The sequence below is a fragment of the Protopterus annectens genome, chromosome 4.part0 (genome assembly GCF_019279795.1).
Source record: "Protopterus annectens isolate FY-2018-M chromosome 4.part0, PAN1.0, whole genome shotgun sequence".
NCBI lineage: Eukaryota > Metazoa > Chordata > Ceratodontiformes > Protopteridae > Protopterus > Protopterus annectens.
The window spans coordinates 1,315,721,145-1,315,744,868 of record NC_056733.1 but is presented as its reverse complement, the minus strand read 5'-3'; positions in this window follow the sequence as shown (position 1 = coordinate 1,315,744,868).

Genomic DNA, 23,724 nt, shown 5'->3' with positions numbered 1-23,724 from the left:
GAGCGTGCAGGTAACATGCCATATCTGTAGTTTACTGTTCTCTGTACTGGTAGATTATGCATATGTGAGATGTGTACTGTGTGTGTAGCTGTTATGCTGCCTATTCTTGTGCAAGATTGATATTCTGAATATAATCTGTACACCTGTGAAAGCCAACTGTTGTGCTACTGTACTTTATCATACTCACAGTAGCAATGGCACAGTTGTGGCCACTGACAATCACTCTCATACTTTTGCAGGTCCCTCTGGAGTGACAGCAAGGCAGCCAATCAATGCTGGTGAGTGTGTAATAACGATACTATTGCTAATGACATGTGCATGTCATATGGAGGTGTAGTCTGTGCACATGTAACACACCTACGCATAATGCATGCTGTGCATGTTTGCTGTGAGACTATGCATATCCCATTAATCTCAGTAGCTGCCTCACTCACATGCAATACACAGAGCATCACACACAAGTGTGGCAACACAGTAGTGGACATTGGATAGGCATACCTGATACACATGTACACAACACACACAAGTTTGGCATAGACACTACACCTTAGCCTGCTACACATGTCCAATCCTGACACCTGCTGTATGCCCACCCTTCAGTATCCCACTTATCATCTACGCAGCACACATAATATACCTGAGGGATAGAGGCCTATCATGTCTCTGTGCAACAGTCTTGAACAAATAATACATTCATGTTAGGCAATGCTCCCTATTGGCCACCTTACACACCCATGTAACAAGTGGCTGTGTAACTGTGGATGTAGTCATGTTACCGCACTTCAGGTACAGCATTCTAGCAGCCTGTCTGGCACACATTATTATTGTTGACTGACCACAAGATGCATGTTGATCATGGCTCATGTTACTACACCACATCCAGTTACACTGACCACAGAAGTACACATAGCAGTTATTGCATAGCACCGTAATTTTGTGTGTGTGTGTGTGTGTGTGTGTGCAAATATATGCAACTAGAGCTTGTACACTTGCACAACATTGTTCTGTCCTTGTACACATTGTGTCCCAGGGTGAAGACAATCACTGAACAACTACACACAAGCATCAAGTACATGTATACTGTTATTAACAAGGGCTGTCTACACTTGCACTGCATGTTCTTGTGCAATACATAATCTGCATGCTGACACTTGTGAGGTGATGATTTTCCTTGTGATACTGTCACCCACCCTCAAACACTATTGTGTATGTGTTGGATTGCAGGTGTGTGTGTGTTTGTGTCTGCTGTACTGAGGAGTGTAGTTGTGTTCATGTGTGCATGTGTGCATGTGTGCATGTGTTCATGTGTGCATGTGTGCATGTGTGCATGTGCTCATGTGTGCATGTGTGCATGAGTTCATGCGTGCATGTGTTCATGTGTGCATGTGTGCAGGTGTGCTAACATCATGTACACATTGTAAACTGTGTTTCCTGTCTTCCTCTCACAGGTTCTGATGTTGCTCTGGTTGAGTGCAGCAGGGAACCTGAAGCCACTGCTGGAGATAGTGATAATGATGATACATGTGTAATGGCACAGGGAGGTGTGGCAGGGTCTGTTGTTGGTCAGCCAATCGACACTCAACAGCATTCAACCCCATCTATGCGCACAGTCGTCCTGCCGATACATCCATTGTCACCAATGTCCTTAGCTGAGGGACAGCATACGGTAGGCATTGACCAGGATAGTGTGGTATCATTGGCACATGCATCCCCTCACAGCAGCCATGCCCAGATTCCTAAAATGGTACCACACAGGTAGATGTCCAGGGGTTCTCGTGGGAACATCCGTGATCGTAATGCCCCTGTCAGACATGCCCACAGAGGTCTTTCAACCTCAGCTATATTCCGGGCTGTAATGCAGGCATGTATGGAATGGTATACCAGACAGGGTCTGAGGAAGGATAGAGTACATCACACTGCTATGAATGACACTGTGTGTGACGTTGCGGCTGCCATCCGTAATTTTACCGAGGTCATTGATAGACATTGGGGGGACACATTAGATGTCATCCACAACTACATGTCCATGAGCCAGGACAGTGCAGGACAGTTGAGGCATCGATGTGGATGTATGCCAGCAACATTATCAGCTGGCAGTCGCCGTTGACGACAACAAACCCACAGCCGCTCCCATAGTGCCAGTACCAGCCCCAGCAATGCTGGGTCTGTGCTGTCATTAGACTGTCCTAGAAAACCACGTGCACGTGGCTCTGGCCAGTCCCAGCAGGGACATGTGTTCAGTCAACAACCCACTGCCTCTGATGACAGTACCCAGTCTGGCCTAGTACCTGATACTGTCCGTAGCACCCCTGCCAGGCACAGGTACCGTATCCATGGCCAGAGACAGTGATCTGTATGACCTAGCAGGTACAGTCTGTGGCTGTCCACAAACTCCCATATATGGCAGCCATGTGGTGGAACTGTGTGCATGCATATGCACACACATAATGCTAACACCTAGGGCTAACACATACACACACACATCGCATCAACATTTCCCCATGTTGTACTGTTGTCCCTCACTAACACACACACACATACATGTCGATTGGATGTGTCAATGGCAGACTCTGGCAAACCAAGTACACACCCTGTGCATATGATGAAACTGTGCCACCTCCTGTCATCTGTAACATTGATGCAGGAACACACTAGCATGGTGCTGTTGCACAGGGTGACTACATAGCACTGTAGTAATATTATCATGTTGTTAACAGTAGAGTGTAATGATATCGTTGTGGGTATATCCAAGCAGACATGATGCATTAACACTACGATTGTCATTGTAGTTTTGTATACACCAGTGTTAATTCCCAAAGTGTATTGTCTGCACATGTGCCACATGGCTGTTGTGTGTAGCTGTGCCTGCATGTGTTGGAGAGTGGACAGTACATGTGTGATGTTTGCAGCACAGAGTTGCAGATGTACATTTGTGAACAAGGTGGAGTTGCATTCTCTGCATGTAGGTGCATAGTGCACACATGAGAAGGGTGACATGCACCATCTGACACAGTATTCATATATTGTAGTTCTTATTGGTGGCCAGTATGCATTGTACTACACATATGTTTTACCTGGGGTCACATGTATGTATGACATGGTTTGACACTATGCTGTGGGTGATACGGTTTCTAACTGTCAATGGTCTGCATTCTGGTAGTATGCACAACCTACATAGCCTGACTTTAAGTGGTCATTACATGGTGTCTCCTCAACCGATACACAGATGTAGGAAACCCGGTGTCAGTGATATCCCTTCAATACTACACTATACCAGTAGCCATTGTTACTGAGCCCCACACATCCCTGGGAACAATACTGGTTGGCATATAGCAGTCTCATGTACATGCCAACACACTAGGGATATGTCCATCCACGACTGCAAATGCATACTCTGGCCTACAATGCATTCTACACATGACACACCTATCCACCACAAAGGTATCATACAGACAGATACCTGTTGTCCAAGCCATGCTGTATTGCTATAACGCAACTGTAGCATCATCATCAGCATGTACTTAACATAGTATTCCAACAGTACCATGTAGGTGGTAGCACCCATCATGTAGAACGGGTAATGGTGTGTACATACGGACAAGTGTTATCTTGTCTATCCTTTGATATTCACATTTCCAAAGGTATTCTGCACATAAGCAAGAAGGTGTCTGTATGCATATCGACGACAGTTGCCATACACCTACACTGGATGTCCATTACTCACAGACTTTGCTGTGTTTGAACATGTCTGACATATGCCCCAGACATGAACCCTCATCCACATTAATCTATCAAAGCTGTCATGGGTGTGTGTCACACAGTTGGCCTAGGACACAGATCATTGCAGTAGCCTGCATTGTCACCAACATACATGTATGGCCTAAGGTCTGGTAAGCAGCAGCACACGCTGGCAAAGGTAACAGCTGTATTCATATATGAGGCAGGCTTCACACATAGGAACTATTGAAGATCACAGGTACATATATGTATTTGGCACACACATACCTGATGTGTGCATTGAAATTACTGTTATACTAATATGTCATACAATAATAAAAGCAAAACCCACAACACATTGACAAACAGTGTGACACACACGACATTTGCAGGATTCAAACCACTACCTGAATATGTTATGATACTACAGACATACATGTTAACACGACATGCTATATGTTTTATGCTGTATTTCTATGAGTCTGACTCCATTAGAGTTGACAAAGATGTATTTATCACTTTTGAAGTATTGTCAAGGTCTCTGAAAGTAGCACTCCTCTCAAAGGTGATTACACAGTACCACACACATTCAGCAATTGCAGGATTCAAAACCCTACCTAACGATGTTCTCAGAATACAGACATATGCATTAACACCACGTGCTATATGCTTTACTGGCCTTTTCGTTTCCACACCTACATTTGTATGCTGCTGACATCATCAGAGCTGCCAAAGAGGAATATACCTATATTGAGGTATTTCCATATTCTACAAAAGGCACATCCATCTTCCATAAAGTCACAAAGACACATACACCCCCCACACAAACACTCAGCAACTGCATGATGCAAACCCCTACCTAACTATGTTATGACACTAGAGACATACGCATTAACACGACATGCTATATGCTTTACTGGCTTTCGCATTTCCACACCTATATTTGTAGGATGCTGACATCATCAGAGCTGCCAAAGGGGATCCAGCTCTTCTGAGGTGTTTGCATCATCTCCAAAAATCACTTTTCTCTCAAAGTCAGTCACTTAAATGAACACAGTCACACACACTCACACAGCAGTTGCAGTATTCAAACCCCTAGCTAACTATGTTCTCAGAAAACAGACATATGCATTAACACAACACGCTATATTTTTTACTGGCCTTCTCATTTCCACACCTACATCTGTATGCTGCTGACATCATCAGAGCTGCCAAAATGGAATATACCTATATTGAGGTGTTTCCATATTCTACAAAAGGCACATTCACCTTCCATGAAATCACACCAACACATACACACTCAGCAACTACAGGATTCAAACCCCTACCTAACTATGTTTTGACACTAGAGACATACGCATTAACATGACACGCTATATGCTTTACTGGCTTTCTCGTTTCCACACCTACAACTGTATGCTGCTGACATCATCAGAGCTGCCAAAGAGGAATATACCTATATTGAGGTGTTTCCATATTCTACAAAAGGCACATTTACCTTCCATGAAGTCACACAGACACATACACCCCCCCACACACACACTCAGCAACTGCAGGATTCAAACCACTACCTAACTATGTCATGACACTAGAGACATACGCATTAACATGACACGCTATATGCTTTACTGGCCTTCTCGTTTCCACACCTACAACTGTATGCTGCTGACATCATCAGAGCTGTCAAAAAGGAATATACCTATATTGAGGTGTTTCCATATTCTACAAAAGGCACATTCACCTTCCATGAAGTCACACAGACACATACACCCCACACACACACAGCAACTGCAGGATTCAAACTCCTATCTATCTTATGGCACTACAGACATACGCATTAACAAGATGCACTATATGCTTTACTGCCTTTCTCATTTCCACACCTATATTTCTAGGATGCTGACATCATCAGAGCTGCCAAAGAGGAATATACCTATATTGAGGTGTTTCAATACTCTCCAAAAAGCACATTAACTTTCCATGAAGTCACACAGACACCCCCCCACACACACTGCAGGATTCAAACTCCTACCTAACTACATTACGCCACTGGAAACATACGCATTAATGCAACACGCTATAGGCTTTACTGTGTATGTTCTTTCCACTGCTATATATGTAGTACACTGACATCATCAGACTACACATGGTAATGGGTGTGCAGTTCATGTTATGAAATCCCAAAACTGCACCATGGGCGACAGCAGATGTTGACAGCATGTATAGGACAGCACTGGTTTCTCCCACTGGTAAGTGCTGGTGTGTATGAGCTGAGACGTACCTCCCTGGACTACATGAAAAGAGACATAGAGGAGCTCTCTGATCATGTAGCCCAGGCTGTTATGACCCGCACCTTGAGTAGCATCTTGGCCTCACCAAGAATGATGGCACAGTATGAAGACAAAAGTATCAGTTTCAACAATTGCTTACAGTATTGTTGTCATTCAAAGGGGATCCAGTGTCTGTGAGCCTGAGATAGAATGCGCGACAAGCCTCGTTGCTTCACTAGGGTTGGCTTGCACCTGTCACCCTTAGGGTTTCGTATAACGGCCAAGGCTCTTGACACCCCCATAATGTCTTTCTTAGGAAAGGCTCAAAGGACAAACCCACCTTCATAGACAACCCAAGGATAACTATAACTAAGGGTAATGCTACTGAATGCCAGACATCTAAACTGCAACATGCACGCACTCGAGCCTCTCCTCAGTATGTAGACAATCGATGTCTGTGCAGTAACAGAAACCTGGTTCAAGGCCCCCAAGAGCACCACAGCACTACCAGGTTATAACTCATGCCATGCTTTTCGGGCCCAAACATCGGACCAAAGCACAAAAGGAGGTGGAGTATGTATATTTATCAAACATACCTACACCTCCAGGTTAGTGGCACTGCACGAAGCATCGGAGACCATCCATGTGCAACTAACAGAGGGCATAACTGCCTTTCAGTATGTAGGCTGCTACAGATCACACTCCCTTTTACAGGAACCCCACTTGGCATTCCTGAGAACAATGGAGAATATGACGTTCTCACCTAACACCATGATATTGGGTGACTTCAACTAACCAAACATTGACTGGGTAAACTACTCAATGCCAAACACCGTCGCACAACGATTCCTTGCATTTATAAACTCTACCACTATGGAACAACTGGTCACCACTCACACAAGAGGGGGCAACATATTGGACCTGGTCATCACCAACATGGGGACTCTATGTTCCACACCAGAGGTAAACCCCTCATCGGTAAGATCAGACCATAAACAAATTTCCATGGACATCCGTATCCCGTCCCCACCCCCAGCCAGGGAGACCACTGTACCACATTTCTCAAAAGCTAACTTCACACTTCTCAAGACTGAGGTGGAATCCTTCAAAGACCCCGGGCCAGAGGATAATACTGGCCAATCCGCAGAATCCTTTACAAATGCATTCTATGAGCACCTGAAGGAATGCATGGATCGTGCTATCCCAAATGGAAACAAGACTCACTCCTCCAAATACGGGAGACCTGTATGGTGGACCCTGGCCATACGTAAGCTATACAACTGAAAGAGGAAGCTACTACATGGTTGAGCAAACTCCCAAAAAGGGAAGGCATCTCTGATCAGTATTAGCATGAAACTATGATCCATCCTAAAATCATCAAAGGCCAGCTTCGAAAGACAAATTGCCCTAGACACTAAGGTTAATCACAAGGCCTTCTTTAGTTATGTGAGGAATATGGGTGGAAACACCCAGATATGCTTTGAATTAATGCATAATGGTACAAAATATACTGAGCATACAGACATAGCCAACATCCTGGCACACAGGTTCAGTGCTAAATTCTCCCCCCCTTCCCCCCCAAAGGGACAAATGGCTATCCCAACAGAATGTGACCTCCCTGACATCACAGATGCACAGGTGAAACCTGCCTTCTCTGAAGAAAAAAACACAGCATCTATGGGACAGGACGGTGTCTCAGGCTGCGACTTACACAAGCTCAAAGAAGAACTGAACCTTAAAAAAACTGCAAAGTCAACCACAAACAGTGCCAAAAGTCCACTAGTAATTGAATAAAACACTGTCGATGCCAGGAATTGCTGTTAAATAGTTTTTAATTCACTGTTAAAACACAGACTGAGCGCTTTCATCCCCTCATGGGGATTTCATCAGAATCTGACATTCTCCATTTTTATCCCCTTTAAATACCATCTGATATCTGATGTCATCATTTAATTAATCTGCAGACATTTTATTTAAAACAATAGCAGCCTTATATATCTCAAAACATATTCCTATATATATATTTGTAAAAAACTACTAATTAATATGTCCTTATTCCTACATAAAAACATGAAAAGTGTAACATGTATATTATAAAAATCACATAAAATGAAATGTTTGAAATAAATTGTACAATGCTTACACAAACAATATGTTACTTGTATTGTTCAGCCCTTTTAATTAATACAGGCTTAATGGATATAATTTCATTTAATCCAGGCAGTATATTAGCTTGCAGTCTGACCTGCCATCTAGTCTCCTTTTCTTCTATCAAATTCTTACATGAAGTCACTGTTACAACATAGCCGTACTACAGGATATGTACCCAAAGAATGGCGTACAGCTACCGTGGTCCCACTCCACATTCTCACATGAAGTCACTGTTACAACATAGCCGTACTACAGGATATGTACCCAAAGAATGGCGTACAGCTACCGTGGTCCCACTCCACAAAGGTGGTGCCACAACGGACAATGGGAACTATTGGCCCATAAGCCTGAGTAGTGTGGTCTGTACAGCTATGGAGCGTATTACCATGGAAGTCATAAACAAAGACATTGCAAACCTCCAGACACTGGACCCTACCCAATTTGCCTTTGTTGATGGCAGATCTTGCCTCTTACACCTATTTGATTTCTTTTAAACAGGTAGCAAAGCCATAGATGAGGGCAAGGTAGTCTACACAGCCTACCTGGACATCACCAAACCCTTCGACACAATACCCCACTCGGCCATCATAAATAAGCTTACCGGCTTAAATATCAACCCCTATGTCACAAGATGGGTTGCAAACTGGCTCAGGGATACAACCCACATGATCAGGATTGCAGGTGCCACGTCCAAATCCAAAACAGTTACAAGTGATGTCCCACAAGCCTCACTTCTGGGACCTCTCTTATTTGGTATATACTTCCCTGAGGTACAGGCTAACACGGGGGGACTATGGCTGACAGAGTTCCCAGATGACTGCAAACTGGGAGACATAATCGACTCTCTGGCTGAAAAAATGCATCCTCGAAAAGGTTCTCACGGAGATGGATGCTTGGCGACAGAGGCACGCCCTCAAGGTAAATGATAACAAGTGCATAGTCATCCCCTTTGGGAAAAACAAAGTGCCCACAAATTACCACATAGGTGATGATCCATTAAGTATGGCAGAAGTAATTAGGGATTTGTGAAGACATGTAGATAGTAATCTCTCCTTTGATAATCACGTTGCCAAAGTGGTTAGTAAGACTTTCTATATAGCCCACATTATCATGAATGTGTTTGCATCTGGATAAAGAGAGGTCATTGTGTCCCTGTACTCATCACTCATCAGGCCCATGATTATCTACAATGCCCCATTTGGGATGTACATTACTCAACACCTGCAGCAACTGGTGAGACCACAAAAGTACCTCAACAAGGGAATCATGGGCCTGAAACAGATGTCCTATGCAGCTCGACTACAGAAACCCCGCCTGTACTCAGTTGCTTACCGCATACTCAGAGGCAATCTATGCCTCACGTACACAGCCATGTCTAACTCAGAATTAATGGACATGCTCCACCTGAGGAAATCCAAATCCATTAGAGCTACACGCTCCAGGGACATAGACCTCAGCACAACAATTAATAGGACATGCTGCAGGGGCAGACCCTTTCCCAGAGTCTACCCTCACTCTGGCATCGAATCCAAATTCATGTTAGACATAGCCCCTCGTTGACCCTCTTCAAGCAATATCTGGTCGCATGGAAGGGAAATTGTAGATTCACACATGGGATCTCTTCTGTGTCCCTGCTTGACAGAGGCACAGTAAACTAATCTTAAAGGGCGACCTTCTGTGACCTACTATACAGAGGCACAGTAGGCTAATCTTATAGGGAGGTGAAAGCCAAATACACTCTGGCTAGGCTTGGAAATGCCATAGGGCAGACAGCCTAATATCTACCTATGAACCTATGTACACGAGTCTCAGCTTGTGTGATCTATCTGAGTACCAGTTGCAAATCCGTCATATGATAATACATATTTATGCACAGAGTGTCGGGTTTGTGCATACAACATGTCTGTGGGATATTGGATAAGGGCAATTCAAGGTCTATGTGGGATATGTGTAGCTCATTTCAGTGATGTATGTCCCAAGTGTCTGACTTGCGAACAGTGTAGCTGTTTGCCAAACATGATCTGCCCATGCACATACCAAAGGTGGTAGTGTTGTGTGGGTGTGGGCTTCCAATCGCTCTGTTTATGGCTTTAATCATGATGGACCCCATGTCCTTGCAGATCAGACATCATAGAGATATACGACTATAGTTCCCATGGTCTGTTGTGCACCAACACTTCTGCGGTGTGGCATGTGTTGCTGGAACACATTCGACATTAACATATTCTGTAGAGAGAGTATGGCTCAGCAGACTGTTCAGGTGCAGGCTCTGTATGTTCTGCAGTTCACTTATGAGACATATAGGGAAACAATGTGATCCCATTAATGCCATGTTATGAGCCTGGGAAGGAGCTGTTTACCCATTCTACATGTGATATCTCCTGGTATGATGATAGGGCCTTGTCAGTGGGATCATGCCATGTTGGTTCACTAGGGGCAGCTTGCACCTTTCACCCCTGGCCTTTCAAATACTGCCTATGGCACTTTGCACTGCAATATTGCCTTTTTTAGGCAAGCCACAGTAGACACAACCACCTCCATAGACAATACAAGGTAACTGACACTACCGGTGATGCTGCTCCATGCCAGACATCTACACCTGTACATGCATGCACTCAAGGATCTCTACAGTATGGGGTATAGCAATATCTGTGCAGTCACAGGAACCTGGGTCAAGTGTCCTGAAAGCACACCATCACTACTAGGGTACACTTCATACAATTATATATGTCTACATTAATCAGGACACACCTGAAAAGGAGGGGGAGTATCCATATACAGCAAAGATACACAAACCTCCAGGTGAGTAGCAATGCACAAAACATCGGATACCATCCATGTGTTGCTTACAGTGGGCTACACTGCCTTTCAGGTAATAGCCTGCTACAGACCACACTCACAAATGGAGGGACCACACTTGCCTTTCCGGTGAACACTGGCAGATATGTGGTCTCTGCAACCAAATTATAGTGGGTGACATCAAGTAGCCAAACATTGAATGTATATACTACTCAAGGCCCAAAATCATCACACAATGATTACTCAAGTATGTCACCTGACATGCTATGGAACAAGTGGTCACCACCACCACAAGAGGGGTATTCAGATTGTACCTAGTCCTTACCCACATTGGGTCTCTATGTTGCACACCTGAGGTATACCCCTCATTGGTAAGGTCAGAACATACATTTATCTCACTGTACAACCATATCCGTTCCACACACCCAGTCTAGGTACTCTCAGTGAGGTACCTCTGACAAGCAGATGTCACATTTCTCTGAACCAAGGTGGTTTTCTTCAGAACCCCCAGCTCAGTGTCAACTACGACTCAGACCACAGTATCCTTTATATACCCATTGTATGGACACCTACAGGAATGCTTGGATCATGCTATCCCACATGTATCCAAGAGTCAGTGCTGTAAAGGCAGGTGACCTGTGTGGCGGACCCCGGACATACATACACTATGCAACAACAGGTGGAGGCTACTACATGATAGAGCAGTATCCCACAAAACGAAGGCATCTCTGATCAGTGCTAGCGGCTAGCTACAATCAGTCACAACATGATCTAAGGCCTGCTTCAACAGTATGAATGCACAATACACTAATGACAATAACAAGGCCTTCTTTAGTTATGTCAGGTACCTGGGTGGCAGCTCCCACATATGCTATGTTGTAGTGTATCATTACCACAACATACACTGAGCCCACAGACATTGGCAACATGCTGGCAGACAGGCTCAGTGCATACTTTTCCTACCATTCCACAAATGTAGGAATGTCCATCCCAACGGAGTGTATCCTCCCTGACATCACAGATGTACATGTGAGAGCTGCCCTCTACAAAGCAATAACACAGCAGCAATGGGACCACTACGTGACCCAGGTTGTGTCTCATGCAGAATTCATGACAGACGTAAGCTTCACATAACGTCAATATTCAATATCAGACGTACTACAGGATATGTCCCCAAGGAATGTCATACAGCAACAGTAGTGCCACTCAACAAAGGTGTTGACACACAGGACAATGGACACTATCACCCTATAAGCCTGACTAGCCTGTTCTGCAAAGCTATGGAGAGTATCATCATGGAAGCCATACATAGACATCGTCAACCTCCAGACACAGGGTCATACACAATTCACCTTTGTTAAGGGCACCACATGCCTCTTGCACCTGGTTGACCTCTTTAAAACAGTTAACAGGGCCATAGACATAGGGTAGGTAGTTGACACAGCCTACCTGTACCTACTACAAGCCTTTGACACAATAGCCCACTCGGACATCTTACATACACTCACCAGCTCGCATATCAACACATATGTCACAAGATGGATTGCAACCTGGATTAGGGTTAGCACACACATGGTTGGGATTGCAGACGCCATATCAGGGTGTACACCAGTTACATGTGGCATCCCACAAGGCTCAGTTATGTGACCTCTCTTGTTCCATATATATTTCTCTGAGGTACAGGCTAACACAGGAGGACTGTGGAAGACCAAGGTGGCAGATGACTGTATACTGTGTGCCATCATCGACTCTCCAGCTGACACAAGTATCCTCCTATGAGGGATCACAGGAATGTTTAACTGGTGCCAGAGCCATAGAATACAGCTAAATGCCATAAAATGCATAGTCATCACCTTTGGGAATGGCAAAGTGCACACAGATTAACACATAGATGGTAATCCATTATGTACAGAAGCTGTACTTAGGGATTTGTGGACAAAAGTAGATATACATCTCTCCTTTGGACATGCTGGTGTGAATGACCTGAGACGTACCTCCCTGGACTACATGAAAAGAGACATACAGGAGCTCTCTGAGCATGCAGGCCAGACCAGTATAACCCTGACCTTGAGTAGCATCTTACCATCACCAAGAATGATGCCACAATATGAAGACAAGATGATCAATTTCAACAATTTGCTTAAGTACTGGCGTCATTCAAAGGGGATCCAATGCCTGTCAGCCTGGGATGACATGCTCGACAAGCCATGCTGCTTCGCTAGGGACGGCTTGCACCTGTCACCCCTGTGCTTTCGGATATTGGTGAAGGCTCTTGACACCCCCATAGTGCCTTTTTTATGCAAAGCTCAAAAGTCAAACCCACCTCCATAGGTAACACAAGGGAAAAGAAAATAAGGGTAATGCTACTCAATGCCAGAAGTCGTAACCTCAAGATGCAGGCACTCAAAACCCTCCTCAGCATGGAGAACATCGATGTCTGAGCAGTGACTGAGACCTGGTTCAAGGCTCCTGAGAGCACCCCAGCACTACCAGGCTATACCTCATACCATACTTTTCGGCCACAAAACTCGGACTGAACCACAAAAGGAGGGGGAGTATCAATTTCCGTCAAAGATACCCACACCTCCAGGTTGGTGGCACAGCACAAAGCGTCAGAGACTATCCATGTGCAACTAACAGTGGGTAAAACTGCCTCCCAGTTTATAGCCTGCTACAGACCACCTGCCCAAACCCAGGAACCCCACTCGGCCTTCCTGAGAACATTGGAAAATATGACGGTCTCTCCAAACACCATTATATTGGGGGACTTCAACTACCCAAACATAGACTGGGAGCATTACTGTAGCTTCAACACCCTAGCCCAAAGGTTCCTAGAATTTATAAACTCAAATGCTATGGAACAACTAGTCACCACTCCCACAAGAGGGGAAAACATACTGGACCTGATCATCACCAACATGGGGATCTTATGCTCCAGACCAGAAGTGTATCCCTCACTGGTGAGATCTGACCACCCCCTGCCCAAAAAACAACAGTAAAAAAGCTTTCTAAAGCAAACTTCACAGTCCTCCAAACCGAGGTGGAATTCAGGCCTGTGGAAAATACAGCCCAGACTGCAGAATCCTTTATACACGCCTTCTATGATCACCTACAGGGATGCATGGATCATCCAATCCCAAATAAAACCAAGGGCCAATCCCCAAAGGCAGACGTCCTGCCTGGTGGACCCCAGCCATAAACAAACTATACAATAGAAGGAGGAAGCTACTGCATGATAGAGCAAACTCCCTAAAAGGGAAGGCATCTGTAATCAGTATTGGCAAGAGACTACGGGCACTCATGAAATCATCTAAGGCCAGTTTCGAGAAACAACTGCACAGGATACTAAAGATAATCACAAGGCTTTCTTTAGTTATGTTAGGAACCTGGGTGGAAACTCCCAGATATGCTCAGAGTTAGTCCAAAATTACAGAATATACACTGATCCCACAGACATTGCCAATATCCTGGCTGACAGGTTCAGCGCAAACTTCTCCCACCCCTCCCCCCCAAAGAGCAATTATGTATCCCAGCAGAGTGCTGCCCCACTGACATATCAGATGCTCAGGTAAGAGCTGCCCTCTCCAAAGCAAAAATCACAGCATCAATGGGACCAGACGGTGTCCCAGGCTGTGTCCTACATGAACTCCAAGAAGAGCTGAGCCCCAACATAAAGCTACTGTTCATTCTCAGCCTTACTACAGGATATGTACCCAAAGAATGGCATACAGCAACAGTGGTCCCTCTCCACAAAGGTGGCACCTCAACAGATCCTGGAAACTATCACCCCATAAGCCTGACCAGCTTGGTCTGCATGGCTATGGAGAGGATCATCATGGAAATCATAAATAGGGACATTGGGGACCTACAGTCACTGGATCCTACCCAGTTTGGCTTTGGTAAGGGCAGATCATGCCTCTTAAACTTGGCTGATTTTTTTGAAACAGTCACCAAGGCCATTGACGAGGGGAAGGCTACCTGGACCTAGAAAAAGCCTTCGATACAATACCCCACTCAGGCATCATAGATAAGCTCTCCAGCTTAAATATAAATCCCTATGTCACTAGATGGGTTGCAAACTGGCTCAAGGACAGAACCCACATGGTCAGAATTGCTGAAGCCATGTCAGACTCCAAACCAGTTACAAGTGGCGTCCCACAAGGCTCAGTCCTTGGACCTCTCTTGTTCGGTATATATTTCTCAGAGGTACAGGCCAATACAGGAGGACTGTGGCTGACCAAGTTCGCAGATGACTGCAAACTGGGCGTCATAATCGACTCTCCAGCTGACACAAGCATCCTCCAAAAGGGTCTCATAGAAACAGATAACTGGTGCCAGACCCATGGCCTCAAGCTAAACGCCAAAAAGTGTATAGTTATCCCCTTTGGCAAAAACAAAGTACACACAAATTACCACATAGGTGGTAAGCCATTAAGCACAGAAGAAGTAATTAGGGACCTGGGGACCCAAGTTGATAGCAATCTATCTTTTGATAACCACGTGGCCAAAGTAGTTAGGAAAACCTTCTATATAACCCACCTAATCATGAAGGGATTCACATCCAGATCAAGGGAGGTCATTGTGCCTCTGTACTCATCCCTCATCAGGCCCATAATTGAATACAATGCCCCTTTTGGGATGTACCTTACCCGACACCTGCAGCAACTGGAAAGACCCCAGAAATACCCCACCAAGAGGATCAAAGGGCTCAAACAGATTCCATATACTGCCCGGCTAAAGAAACTCCAGCTCTACTCAGTTGCATACCGCCTGCTAAGAGGCGATCTGTGCCTGACGTATAAAGCCATGTCCAACTCAGAATTAATGGACATGCTGCACCTCATAAAATCCAAATCCCATCGAGCTACGCACTCGAGGGACTTGAACCTCAGCACAGAAATAAATAGAACATGCTGGAGGGACAGATTCATAACCCAGAGGTTCCCTTCACTCTGGAAGAGAATCCCAGTCTGAGTTAGGCAGAGTCCCTCACTGACTCTCATCAAGAGGAATCTTGACGAGTGGATGGGAGACCATATGTTTACCCCGGGTATCAATTCTGTGTCACTGTTAGACAGAGGCACAGTTAACTAACCTTGAATAAGGGCATATTAAAACTCACTTGAAAATGGGTGGCGAAAGCCAAACATGCTCTGGCTAGGCTTACAAATGCCCTAGGGCAGATAGCCTAGTATGAACCTATGAGCCTATGAACATTGGCAAAGTGTTTATGTAGGCCTTCTATATATCCCACCTTATCCATAAAGGTTTCACTTATGAAGCAAGTGAAATCCTTGTGCACCTGTACTCATCAGGACCATACTTGGGTACAATGCACCATTTTGGATGTACCTTACCCGACACCTGCAGCAAATTTACTGACCACAAAGGTACCTCCCCCAACAGGAGAGTCTTACAGATGGCTTACAAAGTTCAGCTGCAGACACTCAAGATGTACTCAGTTGCTTAATGCCTACCCAGATGCAATCTGTGACTGCTGTATATAGCCATGTGCAAGCAAGACGTATTGGTCATGCTCCACCACAGGATATCTGTATCCCTTACAGCTACACGATACAGGGACGTCAAACTCGGCACAGGAGTACTACTACATGTAGCAGGGCCAGATTCATATCACAGGGACTACACTCACTGTGGAACATACTCACACTCCACATTAGGCGGAGACACTCACTGACCCTCTTCAGTGGAGGTCTCAATGAGGGTATGGGTGATCATTAATTTTCCCTGGGATGTCTTCTGTGTTCCTGCTAGACAGAGGCACAATACACTAACCATACAACAGCTATCTTGTGTGACCTACTATTCCAAGGCACAATATAGTAGTCTACAGGGTGGTGAAAGCCAAGCACAGTCTGGATAGCATTATGAATGCCCTATGGCTGATACCTACTATCAAACAATGACACTATGTACCTATGTTACTGTTTGGTGTGCACATTGTTTATTGTTGATACTGACTGCAGGTTTGTTATCTTCTTTGCTTTCCTACTTTCTATGTACAACATATGTATCTGTAGTACATATGTGATTATGACTGACTTCCAAGATGTTCTATATATGTCTGTTATCTTATAAGTATGTGCACAAGCCAGGACTGTTGGCTTGTGAGGGGTTCCTGGGTTAACACATGAACCACCAGATATGTCTGGCACCCTGCTGTATGCACGAATGGCCTAAGTGTGTGAGCATGCTCAGTTTGCCCTTTCAGTGTTTTGTTGCCTCACATTTTTCTCATTTATTTACGTGTGTGGGCATGCCCAGTATAACCTGTCAGTATGTTGCTGTCTGGGGTCCAATACATTTGTTAACATGTGTGAACACGGACATTATTAACATGTATAGTATGTGTGCTGTACATCAAGTTATATTAATAATGCAGGGCCCACCCGTTTGTCATAACTCAACATGAATTATGCTGTGCCTGCAGGGTTTCCTTGAGACACTTTGCATAGACTTATCAACATGTCTTCCTACAGGTTGACCAATGAAGTACTATCATGGTTTAGTGGTTCAGTACTTAGACTATAGTGTATGGTGTTCTGGGTTCAAGGCCTGTCACTGCTTCCAGTTATCCTATTGTGCAGATCAGACTCCTTAAGGTCAAGTAAAGCATATCTGTGCATGTTTACCTGCTTTTGCTCAAATATGGCCATCTTTGACCAGACTTGGTCAACATTGATGAATGGTGGCCAATATTGCTGAAAATTGTCCAAAGTTGTGGCAGTTAGTGTGTATGATTGTGTTTACATATTATTATATAGTGGCAAAGCTGTTTAGCACTGCTTTATATTGGTTAACAAAATGCAATCATGCCTCAGGTGGTGCTGCAGGGCTGCCTATGTCGGATGCAATTCGTACACTCCCTATACATGTTTGGGAACAGGGAGTGTCAACTTAGTCATCCCTTTTACTATATGTGCGGGCCAGAAAGAGGTATCATTTCCAGGGCTCCTACTGAGCCAGTGTATGTGCTATGCGTTGCCTCTTTGCCAAGGCATTGCACATACCATGACAATTTGGGTACATGTAGTTGGTGACTGCTGCAAGGCTCCACCAGATGTGTCCAGGTACCGGAACCGTGACTTGAGCAGCCCAAACACACGCTCAATTACATTTTGTGTTTGTGTGTGTGCCTCATTATGGCGTTCCTGTTCAGGTGTGTGTGCATTTCTGATGGGTGTCATCAGCCATGGCTCAAATGCATATCCAGCATCCCCCACTAGGTGACCGTGAGGAATGTTCCCATTGGCAAATGTCTGGTACAGCTGTGTCAGATGCCAGATATGGGAATCGTGGTAGCTTCCAGGGCAGTCAGCACACGCATTCATTATTATACCCTGGGCATCACACACAACCTGGCAGTTGATGGATGGGAAGCCCTTGTGGTTAATGTAGTCCCTATCCCGCTCACCAGCTGGTGCTTTGATACGTATGTGCGTGCAGTCTATTGCACCCACTACCTCAGGGTATTCTGCTATTTGCTGGAAAAGATGCATATTGCTGGCCAATACCTCACAGGAATTCGGGAAATATACATGATCACCGACATGTGCTGACATGGCATCCAGGAACTGGTGCAGTACCCTGGATGCTGATGCCTGTGATATCCCCATCATATCACCAGTTGGTCTCTGGAAAGTACCTGTTGCTAGCATTCATAGGCCAACACATACCTTGGTTTCCACTGGAATGGGTTCCCCTCTGTTGGTTCTGTGTGTGAGGCGTGGCCTGCACAGCTCAACAATTTGCTGCAAGAGGTCTCTGTCCACTCTATAGTGCTCCACTATCTCCAGCTCATGTAGCCCCTGGTAGGTTACCCTGGGCCTGTACACTCTTCTCCATCTCCGCACTGGGTGTTGATCAGCAGCATTACCATTGTCACCACCCTCAGCATATTGCATATGTCGCCTTATGACAGCAATGGCAGCCCCTAACATTTTTTTGTCTCAGTACAGCTTTTTCAGTATTCACTTCTCTTAGCTGACTGCAGTGCTGCAGTGTTTCTGAGCAATATACGGCAAAAAGTTGTTTGCAGAGTTTTAAGTAATGGGCAGGGCTGGGCTAGTGTACTGCATGTGTAATTGCCTGATTCTGATTGTTTCCACCTGCTAGCTCTGCTGTTTCTCCCTGGTTAACTTCCTACTGTTTGTTGTGCTTCCTTTTCCCTTCCTATTTCCACAAGGGGCAGCGCCGCGCACACCAGCTCACACGCGTGCACACCAACTCACACGCACGCACACAAGTGCACATACTCGCACACAAGTTTACACGGCCCAACACTTGCCAATTCCTGCTTAAACGCATGCACACAGGTACAAACGCGCATACACAAATATCAACAGTCTTAATGACACTTACTCCAGCTTAAACGCACGCACACAGTGTTACTCAGTTCTACAGGCGCGCACACGCACGCAAACACGTTCTAAACACTTTTATAAGAAAGTTTAGTAATATTTATTCACTGCATACATCTTCCATTTCTTAACTTTACCTAGGATACCTGCTGACACACCTCTTCCATTGATGAGTACCTGACAGCAGATACATGCCACTCTGCTCCAATGAGCTTACATTCTTTCATATATGCCCCCCTCGTGATGTCACCTATCTTCTACTCTGTTACTCCCCTTATCTTAAGTCTTACACTCCACTGACCATGCTCATTTGCTATGTAAACTTGTGATTCACTATCCTTACCCTCATTTGCATAGGATTGCCTAGCAATGCTTGGTTACATCTCTTGGACTGAGTTCCCCCCTCTACTCGGTAGCCATGTTGTCTTCAGCCTGCCATTCACTTGCATTGTATATTATGATATCTTATAAAATGCCTATTTGTGGCTTTTATTTTCTTATTTTATGATTTTTTATAGCGCACCCCATTTGCTCGGAGCTGCCCTAAGATTAAACCTTGCCGATCGAGGAAAAAAAAAATTATTTTTATTTTTTGCATCAGGGAAATTTGCCAATGGCCGTATATTTGGCCATTGGCATGCTTCCTCAACCATATGCAACCTTTATTTGGAGCTGTCACAGCTCCATTGTGCTATTTGCAGAACGGTACTCAGTTGTCAACTGAGTACATTTCTGCAAATAACACGGCTCCTACTCGGACAGGTTTGTGCTTCCTGGATCGCAAATTTACCTCATTTGCATGCCTTTTGGCTGCAAGTGAGGTAATTTGCATATCCAAGCCCTGTCCGTGTAGGAGCAGTTTAAGGGGCTGTTTGCAATGCTGTTCCTGGATCACGCGTCGGACATGTTGGCTGCATGGAGTCTTACTCTACTCTTAGACTCCATGCAAGCCTTCATGAATCCGGCCCAGTCTCTTTAACATTTTATTTATTTTATTTTTATTTTACATTTGTTTACCAGGAAAATCTAGCTGGACTAGGTCCATTTTCAGTGGAGGCCCGAGGAGAAAAGCTCCATAATTAAGAAGATTTTAATACAATAAGAAATATACAAACTGGTAATACAGAAGCTTAATTACAAGCAGAGATATTCATTACTTTGTTTACAATAGGTTAACAGGCATTGCAGGACTGAGATTCAGTTAGACTAATATTTACAAAGGTTCAAGCACAGATATTCAGAAATTTGTTCACAACAGTTAACAGGCTATGCAGGACTAAAATACCATTAGAAATAATACTTACAAAGGTAGTATCGACTGTTGAAAAGCCGAAAGACACAACAAGTATTGACTGTTTACAGTTTTAGTAAGTATGCACAGAAAGAAGTACAAAGACAAGTGGGGCATATTCTAAAAGTATGTATTACTATGTGAATAGAATAGTGTGTATTCTAGACTGGAGTAGTTTGGTGGAAGAGAAGAGAAGGTATAGAGATTTTCAAGTGATACAAGGGCAAATCCAAGTTGTCCTGAGATGAGATTTGAGTAATTTTTTGAAGTTTATGTTTGTTGTTGTGGAGGTTATATTGGTGGGGAGATTGTTCCATTTTTTAGCTATGATGTGGGAATAAAGGGCTTTTCCTGCAGTGTTGTTAGCAGTAGTAACACTGAGGAGGGGTTTATTGGAAGAGCATAGAGGGCGACTGGAAGAGTGGGAGGTTAATAGCTGACTGAAGGCTGGAGTTTTGTCTGGGTAGTTTCTGATGGTAAAGGCATGTGTGAGTTGTTAGTAAGCTAGTAAGTTAGGAAATTTAAGCCATTGAATTTCTTTTAGTACTGGGCAGTGGTGAGTTCTAAAGGGGGAATTATTGGCAAATTTGGCAATTTTGTTGTAGCATGACTAACTTATCCAGATCTGATTTTCAAGTGTGGGTTAGGATTGGTGCATCATAAGTAAGTGTCGACAGGAGGTGAGTTTGACCTAGGCTGATCCATGCTTTTGCTGTAAGATAGTTTTTGTGCCTGTATAGGGTTCCCATTTTTTGTGAACTTTTTGAATGACTTGCGCTATGTGAAGATAGAATGATAGGTTGTTGTCTATTTCAACTCCTAGGAGTTTTGTGTGGGTGGATGGAGAGATGATAGTGCCATTCATAGATGAGATAGAGAAAGTAGAGGGGGTTGGTTTTGTTTTATTAGGTGTGAACAGTAGAAGTTTGTTTTTTGTTAGAATTAAGAACTAGTTAGATGTCAGTGATCCAATTTTCAATAGCAGAGAATGATTCTTGGGTTACGTGTTGTAGGGTGTTGAGAGATGGGGCTGCGCAGATGAGAGTGGAATCATCTGTGTACTGAATTAGTGAGGCATGCTTGGAGGAGGTATATAGATTGTAAAGATAGAGAAAAGTAGTGGGCCTAATACTGAGCCTTTTGGTACTCCTATAGAGTTAGGGAGAGGAGGGGATAGTTCATTGTGCCATTGTACAGATTGTTGTCTGTCTGGTAGATAGCTATTGAACCAGGAGATGGCAGGGGAAGTAAAGGATAGAGAATGAAGGGTATCCATTAATTTTGGGTGTGAGACCATGTCAAATGCTTTTGAGAGGTCTAAGAAGGTAGCAGATACATAGTTGTTGTTGTTTCTATGTTGATTAATCAGATTGGTGAAGGAGAGAAAAGCAGAAGTTGTACTATGGTGAGGGCGGAATCCGTGTTGGGTGGATGAGAGAAGTTTGTTTGTATCTAGGAAATGCATAATTTGTGAGTGCATGCATTTCTCTAGGTGCTTAGATAAGGGAGAAAGAATAGCTATAGGCCGATAGTTGGAAAAGTCTTAAGATTTACCTTCTTTGTGAAGAGGTATAATGTAGGACATTTTCCATAGTTGTGGAACATAAGCTTCCTGAATGGACCTATTTATTTGAATTGATACTGGGTAAGAAAGAGAGTCAACTGCTATTTTTAGGAAGTTAGCGGGTATACCGTCTGCCGTTAGTGTGGTAGGTTTTAGTTTGAGGAGGAGGTTTCTAATTTTTGATGTAGGAACAGGAGAGAGAGAGAAGGATGGTTGGGTGGTAGGATTGCCAGAAGAGTTCCCAGCAGTTGTGGTTGATGAGGTATTAGTGTTTGTTAGCTGGTTGGACAGAGTTTGGATTGAGTTTACAAAATGAGAGTTAAGCTGGGAGGCTATATCTTTGCTGTTAGTATATGGGGAGGTGGAGGTGGGGGTAGCAATTGTTCCAGGTTTTTGTAGGGAATTGATAGAATGCCAAAATTGTTGGGGATTCTTTGAGTATTTGTTTTGGAGACTTAGGAAGTAGTTTTGTTTGCCGAATTTGGTTTGTTTCTTGGCTAGATTCCTAAGTTGTTTATACTTTTGCTTGGTATGATTAGAGTTGTCTTGTTTCCATTGCTTCCAGGCCTTGTCTCTGGTTTTTAGAAGGGGTCTTGTGTCCCAACTTAACCATGGAGCATAGTTTGCTTTGGTTTTTCACTTTTTTACTAGCGGAATGGAATTTAGAACTGAAATAAATATATTATTAAAGTAGTCTACTGCCTGATCTAGGTGTAGGGTTTTTAGAGGGTGCCAGGTAAATTGGTGGAGAATATTGTTTAGGTTGCCTGGGGTTAAGTTACGATCATCCTTGATGTATCTATAGGTTATGGGTTTAGGGGTATTGGTTTGATTCCTAAGGAGGAAAGTGGGGAGATGGATACTGAGTACATCTGGTAAGGATCCAGCCTGATAGTGATGTTTGGGGCTATTTACCAGTGTCCAGTCTATAATGGTTTGTTTGTGGGGTTTTTTGTCTATTCTGGTGGGGTCTAGAATTAGTTGCTTCAAATTGTAGAGGTTAATACTGTTAGTAGGGTTGTTGGAGATGCAGGTTTGCCAGCTGGTATTGAGGTCACCTAATAAAATCATTTTTTGAGGGAGTTTTGATTCAGCCATTGAAGGATTTCTTCTATGGCTAGGGAGTTATTTCCAGGAGGAATGTAGCAACAAAGAATGTTAATTTTTTTTCATTGTTTATTGATAGGATAGAGCCTATAGTTTGGGCATTTTGAAATGTTGGCAGAGGGGTATGAAATGGCTGGAAGTTTATTTCATTTTTAAATAAAATTGCAGCTACACCACCTTTCCTATTTTTTCTATCTAGCCTTAAGATGTTGTAACCTGGTGGAAGAATTTCATCGCTAGGGATTTGTGGTTTTAGCCAGGTTTTGGTAATGGTTAGAATGCCAGGTGAGTAATGAGTAATAAAAGCATGTAGATCTTGTAGTTTATTTGAAATAGGTTCATAGGTTCATAGGTTGGTACTAGGCTATCGGCCCTAGGGCCTATACAAGCCTAGCCATAACAATTCCCTGGCTATTTCTTCCCACACTATTTACTTCCCTGGAC